The sequence below is a fragment of the Schistocerca nitens genome, chromosome 1 (genome assembly GCF_023898315.1).
Source record: "Schistocerca nitens isolate TAMUIC-IGC-003100 chromosome 1, iqSchNite1.1, whole genome shotgun sequence".
NCBI lineage: Eukaryota > Metazoa > Arthropoda > Insecta > Orthoptera > Acrididae > Schistocerca > Schistocerca nitens.
The window spans coordinates 714,490,125-714,510,821 of NC_064614.1; the positions used below are offsets into that span (position 1 = coordinate 714,490,125).

The 20,697-nt window shown below is 42.6% G+C and overlaps 3 non-coding genes across 3 annotated transcripts; 2 read left to right on the forward strand and 1 right to left on the reverse strand.

Annotated features, from left to right (window-relative positions):
• Nucleotides 1-7,559: 7,559 nt before the first annotated feature.
• On the reverse strand, nt 7,560-7,634 carry Trnat-ugu (transfer RNA threonine (anticodon UGU)). The gene has a single exon. It is a non-coding gene; the product is annotated as a tRNA-Thr (tRNA).
• A 303-nt stretch (nt 7,635-7,937) lies between these two features.
• On the forward strand, nt 7,938-8,012 carry Trnat-ugu (transfer RNA threonine (anticodon UGU)). The gene has a single exon. It is a non-coding gene; the product is annotated as a tRNA-Thr (tRNA).
• A 364-nt stretch (nt 8,013-8,376) lies between these two features.
• On the forward strand, nt 8,377-8,451 carry Trnat-ugu (transfer RNA threonine (anticodon UGU)). The gene has a single exon. It is a non-coding gene; the product is annotated as a tRNA-Thr (tRNA).
• Nucleotides 8,452-20,697: the final 12,246 nt, after the last annotated feature.

The following is a 20,697-nucleotide window of genomic DNA, read 5'->3' on the forward strand; positions in this document are numbered from 1 at the left end:
CCGCGAACCATAACAGACACTATTTCACAGGTCAGCACGTCCCCACAGATCTCTGCGAAGAGGTATGTCCTGTGCCTTCCTCTTATAAGGCCAATAGTGACTAGAACTCGTAAACCGCTATTTAAAGGACGATATTAGTTCCGATTTCCACGTGCAACGGCATTCCTGGGCTGAAAATCGTAAATTTACAATCTTTTGTTACAGCTCAAGCGATAATAACTCAGATTATTCAATGGAAATGACAGGAAAAATCAAGTGAACTTTGAGGCTTAATTCCGTGCACACCAGGAAGTAACTCGTCGATCACAGGCTTGCCAAACATACGTTGCCTTGTTGCCAAATCGCAGTTACAAAAAATGGTTCAAATGGCTCTGAGCACTATGGGACTCAACTGCTGAGGTCATTAGTCGCCTAGAACTTAGAACTAGTTAAACCTAACTAACCTAAGGACATCACAAACATCCATGCCCGAGGCAGGATTCGAACCTGCGACAGTAGCGGTCTTGCGGTTCCAGACTGCAGCGCCTTTAACCGCACGGCCACTTCCGCCGGCCTCACAGTTACAGTACCAGCAGGAAGAAGACGAACTGATGTGATCCAGCAGCGGGCTGGCGTCTCAAAGACACGGCTGCTATGGCCTGGAATAAGTAATGCATCTGATTCGCATTTCTGTTACTAGGTTTAGGGACTGGAGCGTAGTTACTAATAATACTCAGATCTGAATGCAAACTAAGCATCATAAATCAGTAACTCACATAGTTGTTTTTATATTTCTTTCGTAACTGTACTCAAAACTAAGAATCTCATTCACGGACGTTTTCGTGCCCCACTGATATTCGAGCACACCAAAAAAAATAAAAATAAAAAAGAAAGTGTGTGTGTGCGCGTGTGTGTGTGTGTATGAGAGAGAGAGAGAGAGAGAGAGAGAGAGAGAGAGAGAAATAAAAAAGAGTGAGAGAGAGGGTAATAATTGTAGTAAAGGAATTGAATGCCAGTGTGTCAGGAAATCTTTCATTAGAATTACACATTTCACATCATTACGAAATTTCGTATTAATGATCTATGGAACAAGTATTAATCTAATCTAATCGAATCCAATCTAATCATATTGCTGACTATCTGTGAAGGGTCATGAATCACCGAAATTTTCGCCAATGTCAGTAACCAAATCAAAACTTGAAAATAAAAGACGACAGTTTTTGTAATAAACCGGGACTCCTATAAAGACCCTTTCATCACTGTTAACTAACCACGAAAGATGTCTGATATACCTCCATTTAGCAGTAACAAAGTATGTATACATTTAAAGATGAAGTGCATGATGTGAAGTTCTGTGACGGAGATACGAACCCAACACGTAATCGGATTGTTAACTAAGTAAAATCAATTGTTACGTATCGGTTTTTCTTACCAGCTGCTAGGTGTTTGGATCTAAAATAAGGATACAAGGTTTTGTGCCTGAGCAACAATCGAACCGCACTCCTATCGTTCTTCTTTATCGTCCACGAATATAGCTTAAGTATCAGTTTCTTACTCACCAACAGTAAGATGTATTCATGTTTGACCAGAAATTGTTGGCAACACATGAACAAACATTAAAAATGCACTTTAATTTTCACTAGCAGGCCGGTGTGCAACTGTTAGGACTTGAAATGAAATTATGAATATTTTTGTACTGGAACAGGAATCGAACCCACATACTTACATTTATGGAGACCTAGAGAAGAATGCAGTCTTGGAAAAAGGAACGAAATGATCAAACTATACTGTTCGGAGAGATTCAGATCCTCGAAAGAGGAGATACGAATTCGAATCACAGTCCAGCACCAAATTTTTCAACGTCTCTAGTTCAATCAAGTTCAAGTAAAATAAGAGCCCTGTTCCTTTAAATGGCTATCGGTTCATCAAATAAAATAAATTTTTTTAATGTAAGTAAGATTACTGGCGTCAGTATTTCTGTTTACCATGAATTCCACCTATGTCTTTTGGCAATGTAAACTGGCTCTGCCAAGTTGGGGATGAAGGAACGTGATGTTTAATGCGGATTCTGGATTATAACATCTTTCTCTTGAGGTTACGAGAGGTAAAGTAAATCTGTTTGTGCCCCTTAAAAGTCAATGCCGGATTCCACGCATTGCACCTGTGATAGTTCGTTCCACCAGACCATTGTGGCCACCTTTCCCAGCCCCAGGAGTGTGGTGTAACAGATGATGTGCTTAGCTTACAAAAATAGTGACGGTGGAAAAATGCGAGACTATTAAATGGTTAAGAAGAAGCAAGCTTCTGAAGCGGAGATTATGCTAATCTGAGTTATTATCGCTTGAGCTGTAACAAAAGATTGTAAATTTACGATTTTCAGCCCAGGAATGCCGTTGCACGTGGAAATCGGAACTAATATCGTCCTTTAAATAGCGGTTTACGAGTTCTAGTCACTATTGGCCTTATAAGAGGAAGGCACAGGACATACCTCTTCGCAGAGATCTGTGGGGACGTGCTGACCTGTGAAATAGTGTCTGTTATGGTTCGCGGTTCCAGTCTTGCTGATTGTAAGTTTTTTATCCCTTCTGTGAAAGTGCTATACGAAGTCAGATCAAACATCGATAAGGAAATCGCAAGAAAATACTTTCAGTTCATAGTGCAATGGTGAAAAACTTACAATGCTGCCCAACAGGTAATGCTTCTTTCCGCTGCTGAAAAGCAAATTTTGGATTTCTAGGAATACATAATTTTATTTATGAAATGCCACATTTGCATACCTGTTGACTATGACACAGAATACCAATTAAACACAGACCCAATCGAATACTAAGTCAGTAGTATTTTACTAATTGGTGCCGATAGAAGCACTCTTGTGTACAGATACTCAGTTTTATTAAAAAAGACTTTCGTCGTAAAGTTATCGTCGGTAGTTTTACTTCATTTCTTATAATAAAGTGCAAAATTTTCGTAAGGCTTCTTTTAGTGGTGTTAAAAAATACGAAACATTTTAGAGAAATTAATTATCAACGATATATGTGAATTCTCTGATGTTATCTATAACAGTCTGACAATTCACATGCAGTTTATTGAAAACTTGTTCTGAGTTAAAGCAGTCAAACAAGGCTTGAAGAAGAATAAAATGCCACTACCAGACGACAGCTAACGTAGAAAATACTTTTCTGACTACTTTGGCACTATGCGCTTGCCCCATACATAATGCAAAGCTTCGAGATGCATCTGCTGCCTGGCCGTCTATTATACCTGAAAAGAACAAAATGTTGCAGAAGTTAGCCCACTTTCCACATGCGGCTATTTTGGGTTGAGAAGTGAAGGGAATTATATTCAAAGTTCCATCAAATTGATAACTTCAGAAGACAGCAAAACTGTGTTCTAAAAAATGTAGCAGCGAATGTAATAGAACACGCGACGTCTTATTTACAGTGCGCGACGCTTACCGTTACGCTACTAGCTGTCATGTAGCTACAGTGTCTCCAAGTCGAGAACAGTTCCTCCAGAAGTTCTGAATTCCACAGTGCTGTGAGATAATGCATATGGCCGGATGTAGACTTCTAAGAGACAGACAGTTACAGCTTTTCTTTTTCACTGCATTACGTTTACAACAAATGGAATAGAACTCTTCCTACTTAAATTTCTGCGTCATACACTGTTGGCAGATCTGTGTAGGTGGCAGTTACGTGATTTTATTTCGGTGATTACAAAATAGAGTCGAATGTATGCACTGGGTCGCCGAGGCAGCTAGTTCATGGCGATTCTGTCAACCAAGTAAATGAATGTACTGAATATGCTGCAAACCACTACAGGGAGCCTGTGTTTCAGAATTCTCATTGGGTGTGCCGCAACGGTGTTATGATAAAAAAATGAGTCTGCGAGAAGAACATTTTGTGGTCTGTTGGACTGATGATAGGTTCCTATGATGGTGGTCTGGGTTCGATTCCAGCTCCTGCCTATGAGTTTTAATAGGGAGAGACAGATTCTATTCTCTTCCGGCTACGCCAAGTGAAGAAAGTAAAATGGCATTGTGGTATGAAATTCTCATTAAACATGATATTCCTTCTCTACCAAGTAGATGTTACATTGAACCACAATAGTCAGGAGTGGCGGAATGTGGGAACTCTATCACCAGTAACCTTTCTTATACTAGGTATTTATTTGTAGTGACGAAACAAACGCTATGTAGGGTCACAGGACACTTATTTCATCTTTTATTTGAGCTTCTGTATGTCGATAAAATTGGTGTCTGAGCTTGGAATGCAACTCAGACCGCCCTTAACGCGGAATTTGATCCCTTCGCGACAATACAGCTCGACTACAATTTGTTGTTTGTTCAAAACTGCAGATTCCACAACATGTCCACATATTGCGCGTGAATGGGTTCGAATCCTGGCCCGGCACTAAAGTTTACATGATGTATTATCAGGCTCTAGCATGAGAGCACCTATCTGCTGGTGGATAATAATTTTGATCTTTAATGTATTTTCATTCGTTGGCAACACTCCCACAGAACTATTTGAGAGATCACTGTAAGTTCAAGGATGTTATTCCGAGCTGCTGGTGGAGAAAAATTCGGTAGCTGACGTCTCTTTGTGTGTAGTCAACAACGATATGTGTGGGGTTCGATTCCCAGTCTGCACTGAACTCTTTGTCATATTATTTCTAGTTCAAGCATGCTCACATGTCGCTGATGGTTTAACAAACCCATATTTAACGTTCGTTTTCTCTAGAATATAACAGCGATAGGTGCCGAGTTGGAGTCGTGGGAAGGAAAAAATTAATGTTTCGTCTCGTCATTTCAGTTAAAACATCTAGCTACTGCCGAGAAAATCCGATATGTCACAGTTGATTATGCTTCGATAACAATCCGATTAGGTTCTGGGTTCGAATCCCTGTCCAACACAAAGCTTTACCTCACGGCATTTCAAGTAAGTTACTTGTGAAGAAGCAATACTTAAAATCTCTCGTACTTCTTTAACAGGGACAATAGTTGCTGGGAAGGAATTCGCGTCCGTTAAAAATGTTTACTTTACATAATTTAAAGTTGATATTTGCTAACTGATACTGTCTAAAATCGAGGTATATCACTCTCTGTATGCCTAGTCAGGAATGACTGTTAGTTTCCGTCAGTCACGAAATCTTAGTCTGCCTGACCTGGGTTTGAATCCATATGCAGAACGAGACGGTTCGTCGTGTCATTTGAAGTTCATTCATATTCTCAACTAGCTGCTCGTGAATAACTTAAATTTTAAATGTCATTTTGTGTTAAATAACAAGTACGGTATGTTACTTTGAAGAGGAAATCATGAACACGAAGAACGTACTACGTGCATTACCTATCTGACGTAATAATGAGAGTGGTAAAACATTTCAGGTGTGTCATGTACTGCAATAAATGTGAGCTTACAAGCCTTAAGGACAGTCTTGTCTGTGATAGGGTGTTCCCTGATATTTGTAGTATCGTGGTATTACTTTACATCTTGAGTTTTGCGATACAGGGCAGAGTTTTGTAGCGGTGACTTATCGGAACCATTTTCAATAGTCAAACGACTGTACCAAGGTGCGGTTAGAGGACCTGCTAGACAGCTGCGTTATGTGGGTTGTATGCGAGTCAGGCGAAATGCAATTCAGTTCGTTCGGATACTTTTGAGCATGACTGTACATCTCTAAAGTGATAGAATCATATGAGGGGCAATCAAATGAAAACCGAACAGCGGCCAATTTGTGACCATGGAATGGTTGCGTTTAAAGGTGGGGGGACTGGAACGGGGTCCAATTTAGGAGCTACTTGATTGCGAGGTTACGGCTCCTAGGTCCGGAAAATCGACAGCGGCTGGGAGAGCGATATTCTAACCCCGTGCCCCTCCGCATAATACTGACTCCATTGACAAAGGATGGCGCGGGGACCACCAGCGTCGCGTGGCCCTTCGGACATAATGGCGGAGCTGCTTTCGCTGACCAGAGAGATCCGTAAGCAGGTTTCCGGTCAAATTCCGAGTGTAATTTGACGTGCTTCAGACCTCTAAGAGAACGGTCGGCCGTTGAAACGAAAGATACAATCGGTGGTCTCAAAGCCGTCCACCCCGACTCTTGTGAACTCCAGAAGCACCCAACCACTGCTTTGTTGCACAAAAGTGTTGCACAGTGGCAGTGATTATAAATAGATTGGATTCGTTTTCTATGCAATATGAGAACGAGAAGAATAACGAACCATGTTTGAGTGGGCACTAAGATATTATAGAGCAGTTCCGTCTGTTTGTATAATTAATAAAATAATATTTCCTACATGTTTCCGTATGTATAAGTACAGCAATGAAATTAAGAAGTAATATCTCTTCCAAATTTCTTATAATATTAATTTAACCCTAAACATGAATGTAGACTGGGTTATTGGTCCCTAAACCCCCCTCCAAGCTGTACGAACAGAAGTCTGAGGTGAATTCAGCCTTGGAAAAGCCACATAAAGTTGTTGGTGAGAAGAATCTGAAGGTCTTAAATTCACTCCATAGCACTCAACAGACTCCAAATTGCGGTCTCTTAAAGACGAGATGTTTCGGAAAGAGTAGTATCTATGAAAATTATTTCTTGCGTGTTTAGTTCATTGCACCGACTGCGAGTTCGATTCATTTAAATTTTTCAGAGGCTCTCATCAATCACCGTACTGTCCATTTCATAACGACTGACTCCTGACTTTAAGCACATATCATAGTTTTATCGCTTGACGAACATCGATGTGTTTTACCTTGCCGGAATTATGGAAATGATTACATTTATTTGGTGTATGTACATTACATTTTAATAGAAAATGGGCTCACATATGCGGTAATGATTAACTAAAAGTTTGCGTTTTCGAGTATTTTCCAGCGACTATCAAGTTTACGGAGTCACAAAAGCTAGACCTTAACTACATTCACAATTTCCTTTGCATAGTTTAAAGAAACAACATTCTTTACTTACAGGCGAATTTTCGTTCCTTTCCGATAAGTATACATGACGGTAGTATCTGTTCCCGAAAGAACAGTTACCGTGGATGACCATGCAGCTTGCTAGAAATGAAATGATAATTAAATGGACACCCTAGCTGCAAACAGGCGTTGATGTACTTCATTGGGGACATGTTGAAAATGCGTGCCCCGACTGGGACTCGAACCCGGGATCTCCTGCTTACATGGCAGACGCTCTATCCATCTGAGCCACCGCGGGCACAGAGGATAGTGCGTCTGCAGGGACTTATCCCTTGCACGCTCCCCGTGAGATCCACATTCCCAACATGTCCACACCACTACATTCGCAGTGCGCCTAATAGATGTTTGCCCATCATACTCATTACTCGTGGCAGATTAATCCACCAAGTCCCGTACGAGTTCGGGCATAGCGTGTGCGTTCACACAAGAAGGTCAATGGCCGGGAAGCCATATTTTAACTATACATGACGGTAGTATCTGTTCCCGAAAGAACAGTTACCGTGGATGACCATGCAGCTTGCTAGAAATGAAATGATAATTAAATGGACACCCTAGCTGCAAACAGGCGTTGATGTACTTCATTGGGGACATGTTGAAAATGCGTGCCCCGACCGGGACTCGAACCCGGGATCTCCTGCTTACATGGCAGACGCTCTATCCATCTGAGCCACCGCGGGCACAGAGGATAGTGCGTCTGCAGGGACTTATCCCTTGCACGCTCCCCGTGAGATCCACATTCCCAACATGTCCACACCACTACATTCGTAGTGCGCCTAATAGATGTTTGCCCATCATACTCATTACTCGTGGCTATGCCCGAACTCGTACGGGACTTGGTGGATTAATCTGCCACGAGTAATGAGTATGATGGGCAAACATCTATTAGGCGCACTACGAATGTAGTGGTGTGGACATGTTGGGAATGTGGATCTCACGAGGAGCGTGCAAGGGATAAGTCCCTGCAGACGCACTATCCTCTGTGCCCGCGGTGGCTCAGATGGATAGAGCGTCTGCCATGTAAGCAGGAGATCCCGGGTTCGAGTCCCGGTCGGGGCACGCATTTTCAACATGTCCCCAATGAAGTACATCAACGCCTGTTTGTAGCTAGGGTGTCCATTTAATTATCATTTCATTTCTAGCAAGCTGCATGGTCATCCACGGTAACTGTTCTTTCGGGAACAGATACTACCGTCATGTATAGTTAAAATATGGCTTCCCGGCCATTGACCTTCTTGTGTGAACGCACACGCTATGCCCGAACTCGTACGGGACTTGGTGGATTAATCTGCCACGAGTAATGAGTATGATGGGCAAACATCTATTAGGCGCACTACGAATGTAGTGGTGTGGACATGTTGGGAATGTGGATCTCACGGGGAGCGTGCAAGGGATAAGTCCCTGCAGACGCACTATCCTCTGTGCCCGCGGTGGCTCAGATGGATAGAGCGTCTGCCATGTAAGCAGGAGATCCCGGGTTCGAGTCCCGGTCGGGGCACGCATTTTCAACATGTCCCCAATGAAGTACATCAACGCCTGTTTGCAGCTAGGGTGTCCATTTAATTATCATTTCATTTCCGATAAGTCATTTTGTCGCAAAAATGGCGGATGTAGAACGCCACAATTCGCCTAATTGTGGTACGAATGAACAAGGCGGAAAGTGTAATTGCAAGCTGTGTAATTTGCCTTTCACAGCTATTACGCTTTTTATACACATAAATGGTTCAAATGGCTCTGAGCACTATGGGACTTAACTTCTGTGGTCATCAGTCCCCTAGAACTTAGAACTACTTAAATCTAACTAACCTAAAACCATGCATCGTTTACAGACCTGCGAAAAGTCCATGGCCCATGATCGTGCGCGTGCTTAGTTTAAGGCCGAAATTTGGAAATTTGTGGTAAGGTTCTATGGGACCAAACTGCTGAGGTCATCGATCCCTAGGCTTACACACTAATTAATGTAACTTAACCTAACTTACGCTAAGGACAACACCCACACCCATGCCCGAGGGAGGTCTCCAACCTCCGACGGGGGCAGCCGCGCGAACCGTAACAAGACGCCCGAGGCTCCGCGGGTACCCAGCGCTTTAAGGAGGAAAAATAACGCGGCGCGAGCAGTTCAGTATCACAGTCAATAAAGAGAACTTCTGAATGTTATTAGTGAAAGTTGACTCAAGCGATTTTCAAGATCACACTGACTAACCTGTATGACAAAAGAAAGAACCAGATCCTACAGGAGGCAGGACATGTTCCGCTAAGGCCTATAGGGAGTGCTACTGGTTGCACCACCTATTCGATTGTAAAATTCTTGACAACGTGTTTACGAACGTATGTCGGCCGATCGGATTCGTACATAAAAAATTCGTAACATTTTATCAGTAAATTAAGCAGCATAGTGGTACAGCAGAAGGACATATTAGTTAGTTTTAATGTGGTATCGCTATTCACTATGGTCCCTCTCAATGAAGTGTTGCAACAGCTGAATCGGATATTTCCACCCGATGTTGCAGAACTGTTTAAATATTGCCTCACAGCCAAGTATTTCAAATGGAACGATGAGTTCTACTAACGGACGGATGGTGTCTCTATGGGGAGCCCCTTAAGCCCGGTTTTAGCCAATTTCTTTATGGAAAAATTCGAGGAGCAGGCACTGGAATCTGAGAACAAGAAAGTGAATATTTGGTTCCAGTACGTTCCACAAACATCAATGGGAAAAATCCGAAGATTCATTTTACCGTGGAAGAGGAGGCAGGTGGAAGGTTAAATTTTCTTGATGTGCTAGTTTTCAAGAAAGAAGATGGTAACTTGAGCCTCAGGGGTTACCGAAAACCCACGCGCACAGACCTTCACCTGCACCGGGATTCGCACCACCACCCACAACAGAAGCGAGGCATCATCAAAACGTTGGCGGACAGGGCAAGGAAAATCTACGAACCAGAGCTGCTTAGATTATAATTCAGTCATCTCACCAGTGCATTGGTCAAGAAGGGTTATTCGTTCGCTGAACTCAAAAGAGCGTTAAGACCAACGCGTAGAAATCATAACAATGCTCAAGTGCCAACAGTGCATTGGTCAAGAGCGGTTATTCGTTCACTGAGCTGAAAAGAGCGTTAAAACCAACGCATAGAAATCATAACAATGCTCAAGCGCCGGTGGAATCGAAAGCTTTCCTGACGTGACTGACCGCACAGAAAAATCTTGAAAAAGCGGAACATCGTGGTAATCTACAAACCCACCAGGAAGACGCAAGGTCACCTAAAATCAGCCAAGGATGCTCACCAACCGCTGGATAAATCTGGAATTTATAGGATTCGGTGTAGTTGTGGGGAAGCGTACGTGGGTACTACAAAAATAACGGTCAGAAAACGACTAGGAGCGCACGAGGGAAATTGCAGAAGAGGGGAGACTGATAGATCAGATGTTGCGAAACATGCTTTGCAGCTAGGAGACAACCACATTCATTTTCACAGGTCGCAAGTACTGGTAGCCACAAGCGGATACCATGGAAGGTTGTGCAGAGAGGCGATAGAGACCGTAAAATACCCCAGGAATTTCAATAAGAAGGAGAAGGACTTGAAACTGAATGACATCTTGATTCCGTGGTGAGGAACACGTGTACCAGCCTTCCACGATGGGATGACAGCAACAGTGGACGGCAGTCGACAGCGCCCAGTTGCGCTGGCGCACGCAGGACGTGACGTCACGCCGCTGCGCGAAAGCGGAATTTTGCTGGGATCACTAGCGAGCCAGGTTGTGAATCCTTCAGTCAAAGAAGCTACGATTCCCCTTGAAAATGTCCTCCGCACACTGGGAGGAAACGTTGGATCCTTACGGCAAATCCTTTCGACGACGACATTACAGCTCGGAACATTTTATTAACTTATTTCATTCAGCATTCCTTCTTGCATAATTTATTCGAACTAATCGATTTTTATTTCACTGTATTATTTCGTTATTCATTAATTGAGAGTTGCTTCTATATTAAGTATTGATTTGCAGTTCCCCATTTTATTGCCCGCTATTTTCAACAACAATTCAACACGGCAGAGCTTCATTCCAATGAGAATGCAAAGTTGCCATCCTTCGTTGGTGAATAGGTGCTTATCACGCATTGCAACAGTGGCGGCGCATTGGTATGATAAATATACTACAGTACAGCCTCGCATAGGTTGCAGGTACTAATGCAACTGCTTTACAAACTCTCAACTGACAAACACGGGGAGTATTGATTAGCAATTACACAAAACGTAAGCAACAAAAGCTTTACTCCCATGCTTTCTCCACAGGAGTACGTATAATGGTAGTCTATGCTCCATCACAGCGTCTTGCTTTTAACATTATAGTGCTGAAACGAGTGATCAGAAAGTAACAAAAATCCGCCTGCAAGTAGAAAAAGGTTGTATCTTTAATCTGTGCAAAGAGAATTCTTCTCCTACTTTCGGTCTGGCTCCTTGACGTTCACACTAGACAAAAATGCTCAAAAAAAGCACGCGGTCCGTTAATAGAACCACGTCTGTCACCCACTTTTCAACTAAAATCCAACATTAATAAACCATACGAAAGGAGGCATTTCCACGATTCACTCAAAGTACATTATACAGAAGTTCGTCATGTGATGTAAGGAGATAATTAGCTCAAAATCAGGGGTCTATGGATATGAAACGAAAAGAGGTCGATACTAACATCAGTCGTTTTAGATGATCCATACAGATTTTAGTTTACGTAACTAATTTAGTGGAAATACGAAAATAAAGGTATTTATTGGTGAATGTGAGAGAAGTATTTAGACAGTATTTTGTAAACGAACTAGTTTCTTGCACGTAAAAAGGAAGCTAAACCTATTTTTCAGGACACTAATAGCAAATATTTTCGGAGATTAATATTAATGTCATTGATTTAGGAGTCTTTATAAGTTTATGTATATTTTCAGCTTTATTACTTATACTATGGTGTGAGGTCAATTTTTTGTTTGTTATTAAACTCTATGCCTTTTAACGTTGTAATATAACTCACCGATAGGAAATTTCGCTTCACAGAAATATCTGGCCCATTACGACATCGAATGGACAAATTTGCTAATTTACAAGGAATGCTCTCTTCATTCGGCTTAAGAAAGCGCGGCTACCATATCTCATAAATCTGCGCACATAAATTCCGACACGAGATTTTACTGAAGAACATAAGGACATTCTGTAATCATTCGTTAGTTCAGTCATACATTATGTTACAAAATTACCGTCATCAAATAGAATCATTGGGTATTTGGAATAAGTAATGGCACTAAAATTTGCGCTGACGGTAGAGAAAGTTCTACAAAGGGACACTCCTTCTAGTGGACGACAATGAGATATACGTATGATTCCAAGTTTCGCGTGCGTATTTTGTCGAGTCTCCATGCACATTCCAACAGCGATGGGATTATCTTTTTGGCTTATAAATTGCCTTAATATCTCTCATAAGCAACCTTTTGTGATTTGAATAAATAAAGAGATATCTATGATAATTCTCATGGCAAAAAAAAGTCTCATCCTAATGCAATTTTGGTTATCCGCCGTCACTGTTCAGTGACATTCGATCGTAAAAGTTAAATCAAACCTGGAAAAATGTAATTTAGATAATCGGGCTTCGATATTGACGAAGATAGGTTCTTTCTAGAATGATTGACGAAAGAGCATACAAGAAGCTCGAACGTTTGGTCATTGAACAATCCAGCTCCAGTGTTTTGAAGACGACCTGTGAAAATCATAAATAATACATGTAGTCCAAAAAATAGTATTGTAGGTGAGTTATTAAATCTGATGCTACTAAATGAACCACAGTTAGATACTTAAATTTTAAAGTTAAGGCAATTACAGCCCTCGGTCACAAAATTTAATTCTTTTGAGCAGATTTCAACACTTCTATGAGTGCCTTCATCAGATATTAAATATTCAAATTGGCCTATAAGTACAAATTGATGGGAAATTTTTTTTACGTAAAAGTGTAAGTACTGACTAACAGTACAAGTAAGAAACAGTACTTACACGTCACGTATAAGATAAATATCAAGCGAGAAACGCTTTAGTCACAAAAATTTAAAAAGAATACATGGAAGGCGAGCCACTATGAGCTTTCTTGTACTGTTTCTTGCTTGTACTGTTAGTCAATACTTACACTTTTACATAAAAAAAATTTTCCCGTAAATTTGTACTTATGTTATAGGCCAGTTTGAATATTTAATTTGTGATGCAGGCACTCATAGAAGTGTTGAAACCTGGTCAAAAGACTTACATTTTGTGACCGAGGGCTGTAATTGCTTTAACTTTAATTTGTAAACGGTCACTGAACTAAGCAGCCATGTTTAAAACTTAAGTTTCAATATATTAGGCCATAAGCGGATAGTACACGTGACTTACTTGTTGCTTCTGCCACAATCAGACTGAGAAAGATAAGTAAAAACAGAAATACAGTTGAAGCTAAAACATAAACTTGACAAAAACAAGATAAAGTAGAAGGTGGCTAGCCTCTCAGATTCATCTTATACAAAATATACGTTGGCATTTAGATGTCGGTGGTTGAATTTTTGTATCCTTTTGACTTTAAAACCTTGCCTGAAGAAAAAAAAATGTGTCCCATAATTTCGTTTGTGATTAAAAAGTGGTGCTATAGCACGCACTTACGGCGAGCGGTGGCTATCCCACTATGAAACAGTAAACGCCATGTTTCTGTCAGCGACAACATTTCACTGAGGTCACTTAAGTCTTGAAATATCTCCTAACGCCGTATCGGACCTCCTTTTGTCCAGCGCAGTCCAACAACTCGACGTGGCATGAACTGAACAACTCGTCACAAATCCCCTGTAGCAATATTGAGCCTTGTTGACTCTATAGCCGTCCGTAATTGCTAATGTGTTGCCGATGCAAGATTTTGTGTACGAACTGACGTCTAGATTATGTCCCATAAATGCTCGATGTGTAGCCAGATGATTCACTCGACTGGTTGAGAATGATTTTCAAACCAATCGCGAATTATTGCGGCACCGGTGACATGGTGCATTGTCATCCATAAAAACTGCATCGTTGTTTGGGAAAATAAAGTCCATGATTAGCTGCAAATGGTCTCCAAGTAGCAGAACATAACCATTTCCAGTCAATGATCTGTTCGTTTCGACCAGAGGACCCAGTACATTCCATGTAAAGACAGCCCACACCACTACGGAGTCACCACCAGCATGCACAGTGCCTTGTTGACAACGTAGGTCGATGGCTTTGTGGTGTCTGCAGCACACTCGAAACCTACCATCAGCTCTAACCCACTGAAATCAGGACTCAACTGACCAGGCCACGGTTTTGCAGTCGTGTAGGGTCCAACCGATATGGTCACGTGTCCGGGATAGGTGCTGCAGGTGATTTCCGCTGTTAGCAAAGGCACTTGCGTCGGTCGTCTGCTGCCATAGCCCACTGACGCCATACTTCGACCCACTGTCCTAACGGATACGTTCGTAGTACGTCCCACATTGAATTTCTTAAGTGTTTAATGCCGTGTTGCTTGTCTGTTAGCACTGACTACGCAAATGCCGCTGCTCTCGGTCGTGAAGTGGAGGCCGTCAGCCACTCAGTTGCTCATGGTGAGAGGTACTGCCAGCTATTTGTTATTCTGAGCAGACTTTGACACTGTAGATCTCGGAATACTGCGATTTCCGAAACGGAATGTGCACGCATCTAGCTCCAACTACCACTCCGCGTTCAAAGTCTGTTAATTCCTGTCGTGCGGCCGTAATCATTTTGGAAACCTTTTCACACGAATCACCTGAGCAAAAATGGCAGCTCCGCACATTCACTAACCTTTTGTACCTTGTGTACGCGATATTACCGCCATCTGTATACAGGGTGGTCCGTTGATCGTGACCGGGCCAAATATCTCACGAAATAAGCGTCAAACGAAAAAACTACAAAGAACGAAACTTGTCTAGCTTGAAGGGTGAAACGATATGGAGATATGGTTGGCCAGCTAGATTGCCCTGCCATAGGTCAAACGGATAACAACTGCGTTTTTTAAAATAGGAACTCCCATTTTATATTACATATTCGTGTAGTACGTAAAGAAATATGAATGTTTTAGTTGGACCACTTTTTTCAATTTGTGATAGATGGCGCTGTTATAGTCACAAACATATGGCTCACAATTTTAGACGAAGAGTTGGTAACAGGTAGGTTTTTTAAATTAAAATACAGAACATAGGTATGTTTGAACATTTTATTTCGGTTGTTCCAATGTCATACCTGTACCATTGTGAACTTATCATTTCTGAGAACGCACGCTGTTACAGCGTGCTTACCTGTAAATACCACATTAATACGATAAATGCTCAAAATAATGTCCGTCAACCTGAATGCATTTGGCAATACGTGAAACGACATTCCTGTCAATAGCGAGTAGTTCGCCTTCCGTAATGTTCGCACATGCATTGACAATGCACTGACGCATGTTGTCAGGCGTTGTCGGTGGATCACGATAGCAAATGTCCTTCAACTTTCCCCACAGAAAGAAATCTGGGGACGTCAGGTCCGGTGAACGTGCGGGCCATGGTATGGTGCTTCGGCTTCCAATCCACCTGTCATGAAATATGCTATACAATACTGCTTCAACCACACGCGAGCTATGTGCGGGACATCCATCATGTTGGAAGTACATCGCCATTCTGTCATGAAGTGAAACATCTTGTAGTAACATCGGTAGAACGTTACGTAGGAAATCAGCATACATTGCACCATTTAGATTGCCATCGATAAAATGGGAACCAATTATCCTTCCTCCCATAATGCCGCACCATACATTAACCCGCCAAGGTCGCTTATGCTCCACTTGTCGCAGCAATCGTTGTTCTTCCGTTGCCCAATAGTGCATATTATGCCGGTTTAAGTTACCGCTGTTGGTGAATGACGCTTCGTCGCTAAATAGAACGCGTGCAAAACATCTGTCATCGTCCCGTAATTTCTCTTGTGCCCAGTGGCACAACTGTCCAAGACGTTCAAAGTCGTCGCCATGCAATTCCTGGTGCATAGAAATATGGTACGGGTGCAATCGATGTTGATGTAGTATTCTCAACACCGTAGTTTTTAAGATTCCCGATTCTCGCGCAATTTGTCTGCTACTGATGTGCGGATTAGCCACGACATCAGCTAAAACACCTACTTGGACATCATCATTTGTTGCAGGACGTGAATGATGTTTCACATGTGGCTGACCACTTCCTGTTTTCTTAAATAACGAAACTATCTGGCGGACGGTCCGGTCACTTGGATGATGTCGTCCAGGATACCGAGCAGCATACATAGCACACGCCCGATGGGCATTTTGATCACAATAGCCATACATCAACACGATATCGACCTTTTGCGCAATTGGTAAACGGTCCATTTTAATACGGGTAATGTATCACGAAGCAAATACCATTCGCACTGGCGGAATGTTACGTGATACCACGTACTTATACGTTTGTGACTACACTACTGGCCATTAAAATTGCTACACCAAGAAGAAATGCAGATGATAACGGGTATTCTTTGCACAAATATATTATACTAGAACTGATATGTGATTACATTTTGACGCAATTTGGGTGCATAGAGCCAGCCGGTGTGCCCGTGCGGTTCTAGGCGCTTCAGTCTGGAACCGCGTGACCGCTACTGTCGCAGGTTCGAATCCTGCCTCGGGCATGGGTATGTGTGATGTCCTTAGGTTAGTTAGGTTTAAGTAGTTCTACGTTCTAGGGGACTGATTACCTCAGAAGTTAAGTCCCATAGTGCTCAGAGCCATTTGAACCATTTGAACCGAGACGTGTAACCAATGGCACCCCATACCATCACGCCGGGTGATACGCCAGTATGACGATGAGGAATACACGCTTCAATGTGTGTTCACCGCGATGTCGCCAAACAGGGATGCGACCATCATGATTCTGTAAACAGAACTTGGATTCATCCGAAAAAATGACGTTTTGCCATTCGTGCACCCAGGTTCGTCGTTGAGTACACCTTCGCAGGCGCTCCTGTCTGTGATGCAGCGTCAAGGGTAACCGGGGCCATGGTCTCCGAGCTGATAGTCCATGCTGCTGCAAACGTCGTCGAACTGTTCGTGCAGATGGTTGTTGTCTTGCAAACGTCCGCATCTGTTGACTCAGTGATACAGACGTGACTACACGATCCGTTACAGCCATGCGGATAAGATGGCTGTCATCTCAATTGCTAGTGATACGAGGCCATTGGGATCCGACACGGCGTTCCGTACTGTCCTCCTGTACCCACCAATTCCATATTCTGTTAACAGTCACTGGATCCCGACCAACGCGAGCAGCAATGTCGCGATACGATAAACCACAATCACTATAGGCTACAATCCGACCTTTATCAAAGTCGGAAACGTGATGGTACGCACTTCTCCTACTTACACGAGGCATCAGAACAACGTTTCGCAAGGCATCGCCAGTCGTCGACTGCTGTTTGTGTATGAGAAATCGGTTGGAAACTTTCCTCATGTCAGCATGTTGTAGGTGTCGCCACCGCGCCAACCTTGTGTGAATGCTCTGAAAAGCTAATCATTTGCATATCACAGCATCTTCTTCCTGTCGGTTAAATTTCGCGTCTGTAGCACGTCATTTTCGTGGTGTAGCAATTTTAATGGCCAGTAGTGTATTACAGCGCCATCTATCACAAAGCGAAAAAAGTGGTCCAACTAAAAGATTCATATATCTTTTCGTACTACACGAATATGTAATAAAAATGGGGGTTCCTATTTTTAAAAAAACGCAGTTGATATCCGTTTGACCTATGGCAGCGCCATCTAGCGAGCCAGCCATAGCGCCATCTGGTTTCCGCCTTCGAGCTGGACGAGTTTCGTTCTTTGTAGTTTTTTCGTTTGACGCGTATTTCGTGAGATATTTGGCCCGGTCACTATCAATGGACCACCCTGTATATCGGTGCATATCGCTGTCCCATTACTTTTGTCAACCAGGTGTATGTTGTTTCTTCAAGTGCGAATCCGCTTGTATAGCCCTCGTTTCAGCATTCTAGTGTGTGGCTGACGTACCGCGAGAGACACGTGAGCTGGCGGTGCGGCGGCCGCTTCGTGTGGCAGGCAGATGCTGTACAGCGGCGAGCTGCGTCAGCCACTTGAAGCGAAGGCCGGCCTATTGAGGCGCGCCGCCTGCGGGCTTGATGCAGAGCCCCAGCCTGACCTCCGCGGCGCTGCTGACCCGCTCCTCATTCTGGGAAATGAGATTGCCAAATGAAGTGGTCGGGTTCTCACAAACGCGGCTACCACGTTTTACGGTCAGTGATCCGTCTCATCATTTCGTGTTGTAAATAGTAGTCTATCCAACACCAAGACATCTGTGTGGACAATAAAGTTTTCGATAAACATTCTCCCTCTCTTGCTCTGATCGTTTCGCTTCTATCCAATGCAGCAGGAATAATTTTAACCAATGATTTTTCTTTGGCTTAAGTGGGGTAAAAAACCCGTTCTATCCAATGACGTTGGCTCACCAATGGTAGCTACATGAATTTTAGACAGTAATCCTCTTTCTTCAGCTTTAGCGAGGGAAATTTCAATAACTATCCAGTGACGATTGTCCACCAATAGTAGCCAGAGGAATTTTATCCAGTAACCCCATTTGTCTAACATAAGCGCGGCAATACTCCGCCTTTACAAGAGAATACGATACTAGTCTTTGACAGTGTACAGTCAGCCGTGGACACCACAAAATCCCGAAGATGATCCCAGTAGAGGGGTCGAAACATCGGTCGTGTAAAAGAAATACGACGCGGCCTGACAACCGATAAGATTTTATCTTCACGAAAATAAATTCATACGAGGGCTTGCTGAAAATTAATGCCTCCGAATTTTTTGTATGAAAACTCTTACAGCGTTTTTAAACAAAATAGAGATTATTAACATTCTACAACCTTATCCTTCATGTCTATACATTTATTTCTCAGCATAATCAACCTGGCGAAGAACACATTACTCCCAACGAGAGACCAGTTTGTTGATACTGTCACTGTAGAACGTTTGACGTTGTTGATGGAACTGCAACCTCACGTCTGCTTGTACCGCTTCATCACCATCAGAATGAAGTCCACGAAGCTGTTCTTAGTTTTGAAAAGAGGTGAAAATCGGATGGGGCCAAGTCAGCACTGTCTGCAGGATGATCGACGACGGATTGTTGTAAATGTAGCGCTCCTGTGTGACCTGGGATTGTCACGCTGAAGGAGAGGATGCTCAAGGTGTGGACGAACTCTTCGAATTCGAAACTCTATTACAGCACGCTGTTTCTCATGCACCGGCGTAGTTACGTTACACACAGCCACATTACACGTTACAATTTGGAGACCTCTAACAGCAGAGGGCTGTAAATATGTGGACTTGAAGAATAAAGGTTTAGAATGTTAATAACATTTGTTTTATTTATTAATTCACTTCCGACTTCAATGCATTTTCTAATTCTCTTTGACAACACGGCCTTTAGCCTGGGTTGTCTTGGCATTCTTTCATGAGAGCAGCACCATTTATAATCTGAAAAATCAGTTCGTGTCTTGTGTTTACTTTTTCTTTGTAGACTTCGCCTTACAGCCATAGCCACATGCAGAAGTCTGAAGTCTGACTGGGTGAGGTCTGTTATCTTTGGTGGTTAATAAACGTCACTATTTTTACCGATATATCTCCCGGGAATTTTTAAGTTTAGATCACGTGTCGCTTGACGAACACAGAGCATATGAGCCCTGTCATGCGGCAACAACATAGCCATTCTTGTAGTGAGAAGAACCGCTTCAAATTAGTTTTGGAGAAAGTCTAAATAACAAGATAACACAAGAGGTGCATTCAACTGATTGTCTACCATAGCACACCGCACATTCACAAAGAAGCGTTTCAAAATGTATCTACAGAAGGTCATGTGGGTTTTCGTCGAACTGCGAAGTGAGTTACGGGTGTGTGTCACACAGTCACGACTAAAAGCGGCCTCATCAGTACACAGTATTAATGAGTTAACGACTTACAATTAGTCAATGACAAAATTCCAACCGTCTACTTTCATCTCCTTCTCGAAGGTGTTGAATCCGCTGTAAATAATAAGGGCAAGGGCCGTGTATACTTAATGTCTGCCATATTTTTGCATGTGGTACGGCGATACATGCAGATATTCTGTTTGTTTGTCGAATGACTATCTTCTGTCAACTTAATAACGTCTTCTACTTCATCCACACACTGTTCATTTCCACATTCCGATGAGCTATGTTTACTGCACCAGTATCATTCAGTTTAGTGAAAAGAAGAGGAAGCTGTCTTTAAACTGGCACTCGGTGGTCATCTACCGATTCTCTACAAGCAGCAGGAGCAACGTTTCCGTCACAAAACTCATACGCAAATGTCATATCCTCATACACAACATTTGGAAAAAAAAAAAAAAAAAAAATGGTTCAAATGGCTCTGAGCACTATGGGACTCAACTGCCGTGGTCATCAGTCCCCTAGAACTTAGAACTACTTAAACCTAACTAACCTAAGGACATTACACACATCCATGCCCGAGGCAGGATTCGAACCTGCGACCGTAGCAGTCGCACGGTTCCGGACTGCGCGCCTAGAACCGCGAGACCACCGCGCCCGGCAACATTTGCAAATGTTATGGCGTGGTTAAACGATACATTAGAATTGGAGACCGAACGCAGTTGAAAAAATTAATTACGTAAACTGAAGCGCAACTTCAC